This window comes from Lates calcarifer, linkage group LG15 (genome assembly GCF_001640805.2).
Source record: "Lates calcarifer isolate ASB-BC8 linkage group LG15, TLL_Latcal_v3, whole genome shotgun sequence".
Lineage (NCBI taxonomy): Eukaryota > Metazoa > Chordata > Actinopteri > Centropomidae > Lates > Lates calcarifer.
The window spans coordinates 788,344-803,661 of NC_066847.1; the positions used below are offsets into that span (position 1 = coordinate 788,344).

The 15,318-nt window shown below is 34.5% G+C and overlaps 1 long non-coding RNA gene across 2 annotated transcripts; it reads left to right on the forward strand.

The window, feature by feature from the left end:
* The first annotated feature begins 584 nt into the window (after positions 1-584).
* On the forward strand, positions 585-15,088 carry LOC127143306 (uncharacterized). 2 transcript variants are annotated; one of them, XR_007814606.1, is made up of 5 exons: positions 585-2,028; positions 3,062-3,123; positions 3,682-4,126; positions 4,370-4,836; positions 12,722-15,088. It is a non-coding gene; the product is annotated as an uncharacterized LOC127143306 (long non-coding RNA). The 2 variants fall into 2 exon arrangements; XR_007814605.1 differs by having other exon boundaries at positions 585-3,123.
* The last annotated feature ends 230 nt before the right edge of the window (positions 15,089-15,318 follow it).

The following is a 15,318-nucleotide window of genomic DNA, read 5'->3' on the forward strand; positions in this document are numbered from 1 at the left end:
ACCACATGAAGAAACACGAGTCACCCAGCTCACCACTGGCATCGATGCAGCTCCAACGAGACGCAGCGAGGGACGAAACCGTCTCAGACACTGAGGCCTGTAAAGCTTCATCATTGGATCAACAGTGATGAACTGAACTGAGCATCTTTATATATCAATCAAAAGCCTGAACCATTGAAGGATCCCTTTGGATTTTTCCACGTTTTTCTTCAAAGGAAAGTTTCCGATGGATTCAGTCTCATGTCTGAGTAAAGGCCACAGCTGGTTACACAGTGAAAACATCAAGACTGTAAATGATCATTTTGTGGTTTTATTTCTCAGCACAACTCGAGCCAGTACAACCTTTATTTCAAGATTTCCTTTCTCAGTTCAGGTTTTGTTTTTATGCCAAATTTCATTTCAGTAGCTCCACAGGTTAACAACATCCTGACATGAGACTGGATGTTTCCTCCTGTTCAGTTCTGGCTGTGACGTGATCTCTGAACACGACTGAGCCAGTGTCCTACGACTCACTGACAGTGTGGTGTGCAGAGACAGAACACCAGTAACACACATTAACACACCATCACTGATGTGTTCACACCACGCTGTGTTTGCTCCATACATGCAGATCATGACGTGGCTGATGCCGTCCTCTCTGACCTGCTGTGGTAAATATCTTGATAATCACCTTTTTCCAGGACTGATGTGTGTGTGTCACTCACCTGTTTAAACTTCCTGGTTGACGTCCGTCACACTCGAATCTTTTGTATAAACTTTAATAGTTAAACCAGAAACATCTCTATATCTCTACCAGACTGGTAGAGGTGTTTCTGGTTAAAGGGTTAGAGAAGCAGTGATCTCTTCAGTCAGTGTGAACAGGAGGAACATCTCTTTAACCAAACATACAGACATCATTATGACTTTGGTGTTTGTTTCCATATGAAGGTCAAAGGTCAGCCACAGAGTCACACACCTGTTCAGTGCCTTGCTCAAGGACACTTCGTAAGGTTGATGAATCAACCCAAAGACTGGTTTGTGTTTACCCACGAGGCCGTTCTGCTGCTACTGAGTGTGTCAGTGTCTGAATCATTAATAACCCTGAAGGTGAGAGAATCAACAGATTCATATTTATAGTAGAAACCACTGAAACTCTGTTTCTGAAGTTTCTGAAGCTTCCTGTTCAGTAAAGAGACGGAGACACAGAAACCTGTCATCAAGTCTTTGTTTTTCACTTCATCGATTCAGGTCTTATTCTGCACATTTAGGATTAAGGACTTACACTTCTTATGTTTTCATTACTGTTAACTTCACTTTCAGGCAGCAAGGACTGACCTGACAAAGACCTGGATTATACAGAAACTCATTTCCACTGAGAAAACATTTGAAACGGAGTCAGTGTGGTAGTTTTCACCTGTTCAAACTACCTGGTAACACAGTCATCATCGGCTCCCACATCTCAGAAGAAAAAATCTTTGTTATTTAACGAAAGAACACAACTATCGGTCATGAGTCAGTTTCACAAAAGTAGTACAATTTATGAATAAAGTAAAAGATAACGTATAAAACGTGTCTATCACGCATATTCAGTGGACCGCATAAGGCGGGAGCCAGAACTCTTCTCAGTCTTTCAGCGCATGCGCCAGGCGAGCAACTGAAAACCGAATGGGCGCCATTTTCGATCCTGTATCCAGCTCTATTAATACGCCACATCTTCTCTCGAGCTTTACGGTGAATGTATTTTAACACCAATCAGAAGCGGCTGCTAGGCGGGCCGGAAGTGACTGGCCAATCAGCGTTTTTCTGCCAATGTTAGCTGACGTATTTCGTCATAGGCGGCGACGTGTCTCGTCATCGGTCATGACCTTTTAGGAGGCGGAGAAATGAAGCCGGAAAAGAGATTTCAGTCGAGTTTGAACCGTTTCCTCGGTTTGTCGGTGCTGTGAGAAAACGTCGTTACCGGAGAGTCTGGATGCTACAACAAACTGTGGAGCTGCTTTGTGTCGAACATGAGTGAGACTGGAGGCTGAACACACCTGCAGCGTGAAGGTAAGGCTAACAGTTAGCGGCTAGCGTTAGCATAAGTGTTAACAGCAGAGAGTTAGCACGAGCGGTGAGCGTTAGCATTAGCATGACCTTGTAATGATATCGATTAATTCCATTTTCAGTCGTTCATATCGCGGGGGTAAGAGTGTGTGTGTGTGACTAAGGTGTCCCTGACATGAACACCTAACGCGGTGAGAACACAGTGGGCAGCGGTAAACTGTAAAACCCTGTTTGTGTTTGTTTACGTTTTACCGACATTTTGTGTCTCTGTCATTCTGTGTTCCATCCTGGTCATTTTAACTCCGTTAGTGGTGGATTATCAGGCCGTTGTCACCGCTTTGTGGTCATTTTATATCATTTTGTGTCTCTACCTGGCTGTTTACACCTAGGTGTTAGCATTAGCATGACATGCTGCGGAGGCTGCTAACTGTTCATCTGTGTGTCCCAGCTCCGTTAGCTTCTCTTCACTCACACACACTCCACTGCTTCTTTGTAATGCTGAGCTCCATCTCGGTCAGTTTGAGTCAGTTTATGGAGGATTATCATGTCACTGTGATCATGTTGTGTCTCTGTAGGTTTGTGTTTATTCCAGGTCATTGAACGTTTCTCTGTGGTCATGGTGTGTTTCAGTGTGGAGGTTAAACATCTCACTGTGATCACTTTGCAACTCAGTTTATTGTCTCTCTGTCGTTTTGTGTCTTTGTAGCTTTGTGGCAGTGATCTGTCCACCGCCTCCATTGATCCCCTGTCGTATATATTATTGATTAGAAATCAGTTTGTGGTGACTCGAGTCTTCATTGAGCTCAGTGTTAAATCTGTCAGAGCAGGTCACAGTGTCTGAGCTCAGATTAGAAATTATTATAAAACGTATTTTACATTGATTTTATCTCAGATGAATAAAGTCATATTTTAGTAACAGATTCAATTTATTCACCTGTGTTGGTTCTCGTGTTTAGTTTTCAGTGTTGTGTTCTTCTCCACAGCTCAGGTGTTGGAGGTGAACTGTTGTTTATTAATGAGCTTCTTTGTGTTTCAGGTGATTTCCAGGTTCAGCTGCTGCAGCCTGGACACAAACACCTGCTCTCACCTGACAAACAGGTGTGTGTCCTAAACATTTACTCAGTGTGAAAAACATGTTGATGAGCTGAATTATAAATGTTAGTAACAGTGTTATTGTTTAAATCCTTGGTGTTTAATGAGTTTAGTGTTGAATATAAGAATAACTGATTAACCATGTCTGTTATCAGAAAACAGTAATAGTTATAATCATTTTTAAAAACACAGAATAGTCGTCAGTTAATTTTCTGCCTGTGAACTTCCGTATAATTAAAAACACCACGTGTTAAAACCCAAAGAACTTAAGTGAACATTTTTATTCTCCAGTTCACAGTACTGATTCCAGTTAATATAAACATTTAACATAATCATTTTAGTTAATTTTCCCCAAATATTTCTTGTTACTGATTTGATGTTTTTTCTTGTTACGTGACAGTAAACAGCTCATTTTCTGAAACAGCCTCTAATGTTTGTTAAATGTTGTTGTTCAGCTGTAATGTTGAATATTTCTCTATGTTTTCATGGTTAAACTGTTGATGAGGAATAGGTAGCAGTGTACTGATCATTTTCCTTTGTATGTTTCTCTTTGATTTCCTCCAGGTGTCACCACTTCGTCACTGACGTCGTCCACGATCGCAGAGACATGGTCCACGATCAGAGAGACATTGTTGAGGATGAGGGAGACATCGTCCACGATCAGAGACATTGTCCACGATCGCAGAGACCTTGTCAAAGATGAGAGAGACGTTGTCCATGATCAGAGACATTGTCTCATGCTTCGCAGAGCTCTGCGCAAGAATCGGTAGAGACACTGTGGTTCCTCGATTTGACGGCATGACCGCGATCAGGAGACATTGTTAATGATCAGAGAGACACCGTCTATGATCTCAGAGACATCGTCCACGATCACAAAGACATTGTCCATGATCACAGAGACTTTGTCTATAATCTCAGAGACATTGTCCACGATCACAGAGACGTAGTCCACGATCACAGAGAGTCTTCGTACAGTGACGTTCTTTGAGACCAGGACAGAGGCCTCCAGGTAATTCACAAACAGCTTTACATCAACTGTCCAACACAGAGCACTGACATTAAACTGTTCATGTTCAGGATTCAGTATATCAGTACTTCATTTTCTGAAACAACCTCTAATGTTTGTTAAATGTTGTTGTTCAGCTGTAATGTTGAATGTTTCTCTGTGTTTTCATAGTTAAACTGTTGATGAGGAATAGGTAGCAGTGTACTGATCATTTTCCTTTGTATGTTTCTCTTTGATTTCCTCCAGGTGTCACCACTTCATCCACAACATCGTCCACGATCGCAGAGACGTCGTCCACGATCGGAGAGACATGGTCCACGATCAGAGAGACATTGTTGAGGATGAGGGAGACATGGTCCACGATCAGAGACATTGTCCACGATTGCAGAGACCTTGTCAAAGATGAGAGAGACGTTGTCCATGATCAGAGACATTGTCCCATGCTTCGCAGAGCTCTGCGCAAGAATCGGTAGAGACACTGTGGTTCCTCGATTCGACGGCATGACCGCGATCAGGAGACATTGTCGATGATCAGAGAGACACCGTCTATGATCTCAGAGACATCGCCCACAATCACAAAGACATTGTCCATGATCACAGAGACTTTGTCTATAATCTCAGAGACATTGTCCGTGATCACAGAGACGTAGTCCACGATCAAAGAGTCTTCGTACAATGAAGAAGTTCTTTTAGACCAGGACAGAGGCCTCCAGGTAATTCACAAACAGCTTTACATCAACTGTCCAACACATACTACTGACAGGCATCAAAAAATGTCATCATACAGTAAGGTGTCAAAAAAGGTCAAAAAATGTCACAGTGTAGTAAAGTATCAAAAAAAATTTTTTTTTAAATGTCTTGGTATAGAAAGGTGTCAAAACCCATAAAAATGTCATAGTATAGTAAGACATAAAAAAACTTGAAAAAATGTCACAGTATATTAAGGTATCAAAAAATACCTTAGTACAAAAAGGTGTCAAAAAACGTCATATCATGGTAAGGTGTCAAAAACCATTCAGAAATGTCAGTGTAGTGTGGCATCAAAAACCACCAAAAAATGTCATATTATGGTAAGGTGTCAAAAAGTCATAGTATACTATGGTATTAAAAATGGTCAAAAAATGTAATAGTATAGTATGGCATCAAAAACCACCAAAAAATGTCATAGTATACTATGGCATCAAAAATGGTCAAAAAATGTCATAGTATAGTATGGTGTCAAAAATGAGCAAAAAATGTCATAGTATAGTATGGTGTCAAAAACCACTAAAAAATGTCATAGTATAGTATGGTGTCAAAAACCACTTAAAAATGTCATAGTATAATATGGCATCAAAAATGGTCAAAAAATGTCATAGTATAATATGGCATCAAAAATGGTCAAAAAATGTCAGTATAATATGGCATCAAAAATGGTCAAAATATGTCATAGTATAGTATGGTGTCAAAAATGGTCAAAAAATGTCATAGTATAATATGGCATCGAAAATGAGCAAAAAATGTCATAGTATAGTAAAGCGTCAAAAATGGTCGAAAATGTCATGGTATAGTATGAAGTCAAAAACCACAAAAATGTCATAGTATAATATGGCATCAAAAATGAGCAAAAAATGTCATAGTATAGTATGGTGTCAAAAATGAGCAAAAAATGTCATAGTATAGTATGGCATCAAAAATGAGCAAAAAATGTCATAGTATAGTATGGCGTCAAAAACCACTTAAAACTGTCATAGTATAGTATGGCATCAAAAATGAGCAAAAAATGTCATAGTATTGTATGGCATCAAAAATGGTCAAAAAATGTCATAGTATAGTATGGCGTCAAAAATGGTCAAAAAATGTCATAGTATATTATGGTGTCAAAAATGAGCAAAAAATGTCATAGTATTGTATGGCATCAAAAATGGTCAAAAAATGTCATAGTATAGTATGAAGTCAAAAATGGTCAAAAAATGTCATAGTATATTATGGTGTCAAAAACCACTTAAAAATGTCATAGTATAGTATGGTGTCAAAAATGGTCAAAAAATGTCATAGTATAGTATGAAGTCAAAAACCACTTAAAAATGTCATAGTATAGTATGGCATCGAAAATGGTCAAAAAATGTCATAGTATATTATGGTGTCAAAAATGGTCAAAAAATGTCATAGTATAGTATGGCGTCAAAAACCACTTAAAAACTGTCATAGTATAGTATGGCATCAAAAATGAGCAAAAAATGTCATAGTATAGTATGGCGTCAAAAATGGTCAAAAATGTCATAGTATATTATGGTGTCAAAAATGAGCAAAAAATGTCATAGTATAGTATGGCATCAAAAATGAGCAAAAATGTCATAGTATTGTATGGCATCAAAAATGGTCAAAAATGTCATAGTATATATGGTGTCAAAAACCACTTAAAAATGTCATAGTATAGTATGGCATCGAAAATGAGCAAAAAATGTCATAGTATTGTATATGGCATCAAAAATGGTCAAAAAATGTCATAGTATAGTATGAAGTCAAAAATGGTCGAAAAATGTCATAGTATAGTATGGCATCAAAAATGGTCAAAATATGTCATAGTATAGTAAAGCATCAAAAATGGTCAAAAAATGTCATAGTATAATAAGGCACCAAAAACCACTAAAAATGTCATAGTATAGTAAAGCGTCAAAAATGGTCGAAAAATGTTATAGTATAGTAAAGCGTCAAAAAACTGGTCAAAAAATGTCATAGTATAGTATGACATCAAAAATGGTCAAAAAATGTCATAGTATAATATGGCATCGAAAATGGTCAAAAAATGTCATAGTATAGTATGAAGTCAAAAATGGTCAAAAAATGTCATAGTATAGTAAGGTGTCAAAAATGGTCAAAAAATGTCATAGTATATTATGGTGTCAAAAACCACTTAAAAATGTCATAGTATAGTATGGTGTCAAAAACCACTTAAAAATGTCATAGTATAGTATGGCATCAAAAATGGTCAAAAAATGTCATAGTATAGTATGAAGTCAAAAACCACTTAAAAATGTCATAGTATAGTATGGCATCGAAAATGAGCAAAAATGTCATAGTATAGTAAAGCGTCAAAAATGGTCGAAAAATGTCATAGTATAATATGGCATCAAAAATGGTCAAAAAATGTCATAGTATAATATGGCATCAAAAATGGTCAAAATATGTCATACCATAGTATGACATCAAAAATGGTCAAAAAATGTCATAGTATAATAAGGCACCAAAACCACTAAAAATGTTATAGTATAGTAAAGCGTCAAAAACTGGTCAAAAAATGTCATAGTATAGTATGGCGTCAAAAACCACTAAAAAATGTCATAGTATAGTATGGTGTCAAAAACCACTAAAAAATGTCATAGTATAGTATGGTGTCAAAAATGGTCAAAAAATGTCATAGTATAGTATGAAGTCAAAAATGGTCAAAAAATGTCATAGTATAGTATGGCGTCAAAAACCACTTAAAAATGTCATAGTATAGTATGCCGTCAAAAATGGTCAAAAAATGTCATAGTATAGTATGAAGTCAAAAATGGTCAAAAAATGTCATAGTATAGTATGGCGTCAAAAACCACTAAAAAATGTCATAGTATAGTATGGCGTCAAAAAATGTCATAGTATAGTATGGTGTCAAAAATGGTCAAAAAATGTCATAGTATATTATGGTGTCAAAAACCACTTAAAAATGTCATAGTATAGTATGGCATCAAAAATGGTCAAAAAATGTCATAGTATAATATGGCATCAAAAATGGTCAAAAAATGTCATAGTATAATATGGCATCAAAAATGGTCAAAAAATGTCATAGTATAATATGGCATCAAAAATGGTCAAAATATGTCATAGTATAGTAAAGCGTCAAAAATGGTCGAAAAATGTTATAGTATAGTAAAGTGTCAAAAAACTGGTCAAAAAAATGTCATAGTATAGTATGGCGTCAAAAATGGTCGAAAAATGTCATAGTATAGTATGATGTCATAAATGGTCAAAAAATGTCATACAACAATATGGCGTCAAAAAATGTCATAGTATAGTATGGCACCAAAAACCACTAAAATGTCATAGTATAGTATGGCATTGAAAATGAGCAAAAAATGTCATAGTATTGTATGGTGTCAAAAACTGTCAAAAAATGTCTTAGTATACTATGGCATCAAAAATGAGCAAAAAATGTCATAGTATAGTAAGGTGTCAAAAATGGTCAAAAAATGTCATAGTATAGTAAGGTGTCAAAAATGGTCAAAAAATGTCATAGTAAGGTGTCAAAAATGGTCAAAAAATGTCATAGTATAGTATGGCGTCAAAAACCACTAAAAAATGTCATAGTATAGTATGGTGTCAAAAACCACTAAAAAATGTCATAGTATAGTATGGCATCAAAAATGAGCAAAAAATGTCATAGTATAGTAAGGCGTCAAAAACCACTAAAAATGTCATAGTATCATAAGGCGTCAAAAATGGTCAAAAAATGTCATAGTATAGTATGGTGTCAAAAACCACTAAAAAATGTCATAGTATAGTATGGTGTCAAAAATGGTCAAAAAATGTCATAGTATAGTATGGCAATCAAAACTGGTCAAAATATGTCATCGTATAGTAAAGCGTCAAAAATGAGCAAAAAATGTCATAGTATAGTATGAAGTCAAAAATGGTCAAAAATGTCATAGTATAGTATGGCATCAAAAATGAGCAAAAAATGTCATAGTATAGTTTGGCATCAAAACTGGTCAAAAAATGTCATAGTATAGTATGAAGTCAAAAATGGTCAAAAAATGTCATAGTATAGTATGGTGGCAAAAACCACTAAAAAATGTCATAGTATCATAAGGCGTCAAAAATGGTCAAAAATGTCATAGTATAGTATGGTGTCAAAAACCACTAAAAAATGTCATAGTATGGTATGGCATCAAAAATGAGCAAAAAATGTCATAGTATAGTAAGGTGTCAAAAATGGTCAAAAAATGTCATAGTATAGTATGGTGTCAAAAATGGTCAAAAAATGTCATAGTATAGTATGGCGTCAAAAACCACTAAAAAATGTCATAGTATATAGTATGCCGTCAAAATGGTCAAAAAATGTCATAGTATAGTATGGCGTCAAAAACCACTAAAAAATGTCATAGTATAGTTTGGCATCAAAACTGGTCAAAAAATGTCATAGTATAGTATGGTGTCAAAATGACAAAAAAATGTCATAGTATAGTATGGTGTCAAAAATGGTCAAAAAATGTCATAGTATAGTATGGCGTCAAAAACCACTAAAATAATGTCATAGTATCATAAGGCGTCAAAATGGTCAAAAAATGTCATAGGTATAGTATGGCATCAAAAAATGAGCAAAAAATGTCATAGTATAGTAAGGTGTCAAAAATGGTCAAAAAATGTCATAGTATAGTAAGGTGTCAAAAATGGTCAAAAAATGTCATAGTATAGTATGGCGTCAAAAACCACTAAAAAATGTCATAGTATAGTATGGTGTCAAAAACCACTAAAAAATGTCATAGTATAGTATGGCATCAAAAATGAGCAAAAAATGTCATAGTATAGTATGGCGTCAAAAATGGTCAAAAAATGTCATAGTATAGTATGGTGTCAAAAACCACTAAAAAATGTCATAGTATCATAAGGCGTCAAAAATGGTCAAAAAATGTCATAGTATAGTATGGCGTCAAAAACCACTAAAAAATGTCATAGTATAGTATGGCATCAAAAATGAGCAAAAAATGTCATAGTATAGTAAGGTGTCAAAAATGGTCAAAAAATGTCATAGTATAGTAAGGTATCAAAACTGGTCAAAATATGTCATAGTATAGTAAAGCGTCAAAAATGGTCAAAAAATGTCATAGTATAGTATGGTGTCAAAAACCACTAAAAAATGTCATAGTATAGTATGGCATCAAAAATGAGCAAAAAATGTCATAGTATAGTATGGTGTCAAAAATGGTCAAAAAATGTCATAGTATAGTATGGCGTCAAAAACCACTAAAAAATGTCATAGTATATAGTATGCCGTCAAAAATGGTCAAAAAATGTCATAGTATAGTATGGCATCAAAAATGAGCAAAAAATGTCATAGTATAGTAAGGTGTCAAAAATGGTCAAAAAATGTCATAGTATAGTATGGTGTCAAAAACCACTAAAAAATGTCATAATATAGTATGGTGTCAAAAATGCGTCAAAAAATGTCATAGTATAGTATGGTATCAAAACTGGTCAAAATATGTCATAGTATAGTAAAGCGTCAAAAATGGTCAAAAAATGTCATAGTATAGTATGACATCAAAAATGAGCAAAAAATGTCATAGTATAGTAAGGCGTCAAAAATGGTCAAAAAATGTCATAGTATAGTATGGCGTCAAAAATGGTCAAAAAATGTCATAGTATAGTAAGGTGTCAAAAACCACTAAAAAATGTCATAATATAGTATGGTGTCAAAAATGGTCAAAAAATGTCATAGTATAGTAAGGTGTCAAAAATGAGCAAAAAATGTCATAGTATAGTATGGTGTCAAAAACCACTAAAAAATGTCATAGTATCATAAGGCGTCAAAAATGGTCAAAAAATGTCATAGTATAGTATGGCGTCAAAAACCACTAAAAAATGTCATAGTATAGTATGGCATCAAAAATGAGCAAAAAATGTCATAGTATAGTAAGGTGTCAAAAATGGTCAAAAAATGTCATAGTATAGTAAGGTATCAAAACTGGTCAAAATATGTCATAGTATAGTAAAGCGTCAAAAATGGTCAAAAAATGTCATAGTATAGTATGGTGTCAAAAACCACTAAAAAATGTCATAGTATAGTATGGCATCAAAAATGAGCAAAAAATGTCATAGTATAGTATGGTGTCAAAAATGGTCAAAAATGTCATAGTATAGTATGGTGTCAAAAATGGTCAAAAAATGTCATAGTATAGTATGGTGTCAAAAATGGTCAAAAAATGTCATAGTATAGTATGGTATCAAAACTGGTCAAAATATGTCATAGTATAGTAAAGCGTCAAAAATGGTCAAAAAATGTCATAGTATAGTATGACATCAAAAATGGTCAAAAAATGTCATAGTATAGTAAGGTGTCAAAAATGGTCAAAAAATGTCATAGTATAGTATGGCGTCAAAAACCACTAAAAAATGTCATAGTATAGTATGGTGTCAAAAACCACTAAAAAATGTCATAGTATAGTATGGCATCAAAAATGAGCAAAAAATGTCATAGTATAGTATGGTGTCAAAAATGGTCAAAAAATGTCATAGTATAGTATGGTGTCAAAAACCACTAAAAAATGTCATAGTATAGTTTGGCATCAAAACTGGTCAAAAAATGTCATAGTATAGTATGGCATCAAAAATGGTCAAAAAATGTCATAGTATAGTATGGTGTCAAAAACCACTAAAAAATGTCATAGTATAGTTTGGCATCAAAACTGGTCAAAAAATGTCATAGTATAGTATGGCATCAAAAATGGTCGAAAAATGTCATAGTATAGGTATGATGTCATAAATGGTCAAAAAATGTCATACAACAATATGGCGTCAAAAAATGTCATAGTATAGTAAGGTGTCAAAAACCACTAAAAAATGTCATAGTATCATAAGGCGTCAAAAATGGTCAAAAAATGTCATAGTATAGTATGGCGTCAAAAACCACTAAAAAATGTCATAGTATAGTATGGCATCAAAAATGAGCAAAAAATGTCATAGTATAGTAAGGTGTCAAAAATGGTCAAAAAATGTCATAGTATAGTAAGGTATCAAAACTGGTCAAAATATGTCATAGTATAGTAAAGCGTCAAAAATGGTCAAAAAATGTCATAGTATAGTATGGTGTCAAAAACCACTAAAAAATGTCATAGTATAGTATGGCATCAAAAATGAGCAAAAAATGTCATAGTATAGTAAGGTGTCAAAAATGGTCAAAAAATGTCATAGTATAGTATGGTATCAAAACTGGTCAAAATATGTCATAGTATAGTAAAGCGTCAAAAATGGTCAAAAAATGTCATAGTATAGTATGACATCAAAAATGGTCAAAAAATGTCATAGTATAGTAAGGTGTCAAAAATGGTCAAAAAATGTCATAGTATAGTATGGCGTCAAAAACCACTAAAAAATGTCATAGTATAGTATGGCATCAAAAATGGTCGAAAAATGTCATAGTATAGTATGATGTCATAAATGGTCAAAAAATGTCATACAACAATATGGCGTCAAAAAATGTCATAGTATAGTATGGCATTGAAAATGAGCAAAAAATGTCATAGTATTGTATGGTGTCAAAAACTGTCAAAAAATGTCTTAGTATACTATGGCATCAAAACTGGTCAAAAAATGTCATAGTTTAGTAAGGGGTCAGAAAAGGTAAAAAAAAAAGGACATATAGTAAAGCGTGATGGTCTATGTCTGAAAGTGTGACAAATGTAAGAGGTCATTTCTAATATAAGCAATGAGAATAGGAATAGATGTCTGTAGTATTAGGGGCATTTGAGGGATAATTAAACTTTCTTTTTCTTTTTCAATTATATTTGTAATAAAGTTTCAGGAGTTGAAGCTTTGGACAGTTTCTGTGATTAACATGCTCTGTCTCTCTCTCTACAGGAGGAGGAGAAGACCACATCACGAGAAGAGGACAACAAAAGTAGTTAAATGTTCTTAAAGATGTTTAGAGATGTATAAGACTTAATTAAGCATATCTTTGTATGTATTCATCATTGCATTAAATGTGAGGTGAGAGAATAAAACAATGTGTCTCTAAGTGGTCGAACTTCTGTCATTGTCTGTGGTTTGTTATATGTTGTCAAGAACAACAGAATCAATAAAGTTTTGTAACTTTGAGTTGAGTTTCTCTATTTTGAGATTAATATAAAACTAATGGGTGGCTAAAAAAAACTAACCCTAACCCTAACCTCCAGCTTTTCTGCCACTTCTAGCCAGAGGTTAGGGTTAGGGTTACGTCTTTTAGCCACTCGTAGTTAAAGGTTAGGGTTAGGGTTAGAGTTTTTTTAACCAGTTGTTGCTGGAGGTTAGGGTTAGGGTTACGTTTTTTAACCACTCGTAGTTAAAGGTTAGGGTTAGGGTTAGAGTTTTTTTAACCAGTTGTTGCTGGAGATTAGGGTTAGGGTTACGTTTTTTAACCACTCGTAGTTAAAGGTTAGGGTTATGGTTATGGCTTTTAGCCACCAGTGTCCAGAGGTTAGGGTTAGGGTTAGGGTTAGGGTTACGTTTTTTTAACCACTCATAGTTAAAGGTTAGGGTTAGGGTTAGAGTTTTTTTAACCAGTTGTTGCTGGAGGTTAGGGTTAGGGTTATGGTTATGGCTTTTAGCCACCAGTGTCCAGAGGTTAGGGTTAGGGTTAGGGTTAGGGTTACGTTTTTTTAACCACTCATAGTTAAAGGTTAGGGTTAGGGTTAGAGTTTTTTTAACCAGTTGTTGCTGGAGGTTAGGGTTAGGGTTATGGTTATGGCTTTTAGCCACCAGTGTCCAGAGGTTAGGGTTAGGGTTAGGGTTAGGGTTACGTTTTTTTAACCACTCATAGTTAAAGGTTAGGGTTAGGGTTAGAGTTTTTTTAACCAGTTGTTGCTGGAGGTTAGGGGTTAGGGTTACGTTTTTTAACCACTCGTAGTTAAAGGTTAGGGTTAGGGTTAGGGTTATGGCTTTTAGCCACCATTGTCCAGAGGTTAGGGTTAGGGTTGTGTTTTCTGTTACTTTAACCTGTTACTGTAACCCAGTGGTTAAAATAATTGTAACTCTAACCTCCAGCTACAAATGGTTAAAAGCCATAAACCTAACCCTAACCTCTAGCTAAAATTATTCACTTTCATACAATATTTAACAGACAGGTGAAATAATCAGAGTTCAGAAGTCTTTATTTGAGTAAGATAATCCTTTATTAGTCCCACAGTGAAAGGCATGATATAAACAAGATGACTGAAGAAAAATGACTGACAATAATAATAAAAATGATAAACAATATGAGCAGTATAAACAGGACTACGTAACATAGTAATAGACTGACTCTGAGTACTGATATTGCACAGTTTGAAATAATAAAATAGCAAAATCAAATGACAAAAACAAAATCTTACCTTGCCCACAAACACTGTATAGAGATGTGAGTGATTGAATATGTGTGTCTGCGGAGAACAAAGGTAAGGGGCCTGTTTTAAGATAGTTCCTTTGTCTTAAGCCACATGTCATAGTATAGTAAGGCAATAGAAAACATCATAGTGTAGTAAGGCATCAAAAATGGTCAAAAATGTCATAGTATAGTCGTCTGTTGTAGCAGTCTACCGAAATGACGTAGCAAATTCATTTCAGTAGAATAACAGTAGAAGAAATATTAGGAAAGGTAAAAACTGTCTCTATCTATTTGTCTATTTCATGATTCATGTTTATCACTGAGAAATAACTATAATAATTACAGTAGGTTCTTATTTTACAAACAGTTTCAGAAGTATTTCTAGTCATTACTGTGAATGTAACAATAGTAAAACAGACTAGAATATTTGATACTGACTGAGTTGTAAAAAGGTTTGTTTGAATCATTGAATAAGGAGAGTTTTGGAAAAGAAAAATAGACGTGTTCTTGTCTCTGCAGGAGGAGAAGACGACAGCAGCTGAAGACCTGAAGTGGATGAAAGAAAAAAGTGTTATGAAGCTGTTAAATGACCTCCACCATCTAACTGCTGTGAACAGTGTTGGTTTCCTGTTGTTACAGTGAAAACACTGTTTCTCCACCATCTGTAAAGTAGTCATGGGCACATTTTCCACACTCTGATATGTCTTTATTAAACACCTGTGAGAACATTCAACTATTAATTAATAACTGTATCAGGAACAGTTAAAAGATAGTAGTAGACATGTTTAACTTTGGGAAATGTGCATGAATCCTAACCAGTTCTAACAACTGTTTCCTTGTGGTTAAATGTCATTATCTTTTCTGTGGTTTGTTAAATGTTGTCTGGAATAAAGTCATCAAAACTTTTGAGTTGCATTTCTTTATTTTGAGAACGGATGTTATACAAATCATTTTATTGCATTTTATTTTATTTTTTTTTAATGTCATGGTTGCCATGTTTTAATTTTTTAAGAACTATTTTCAAGCATTTTGAAAAAAAAGTTTTGTATTTCTTTTTTATGATTTTTCAATGTATTTATCAAAAGTTTTAGACTTATTTTTTAAACCTTTTTTAAAC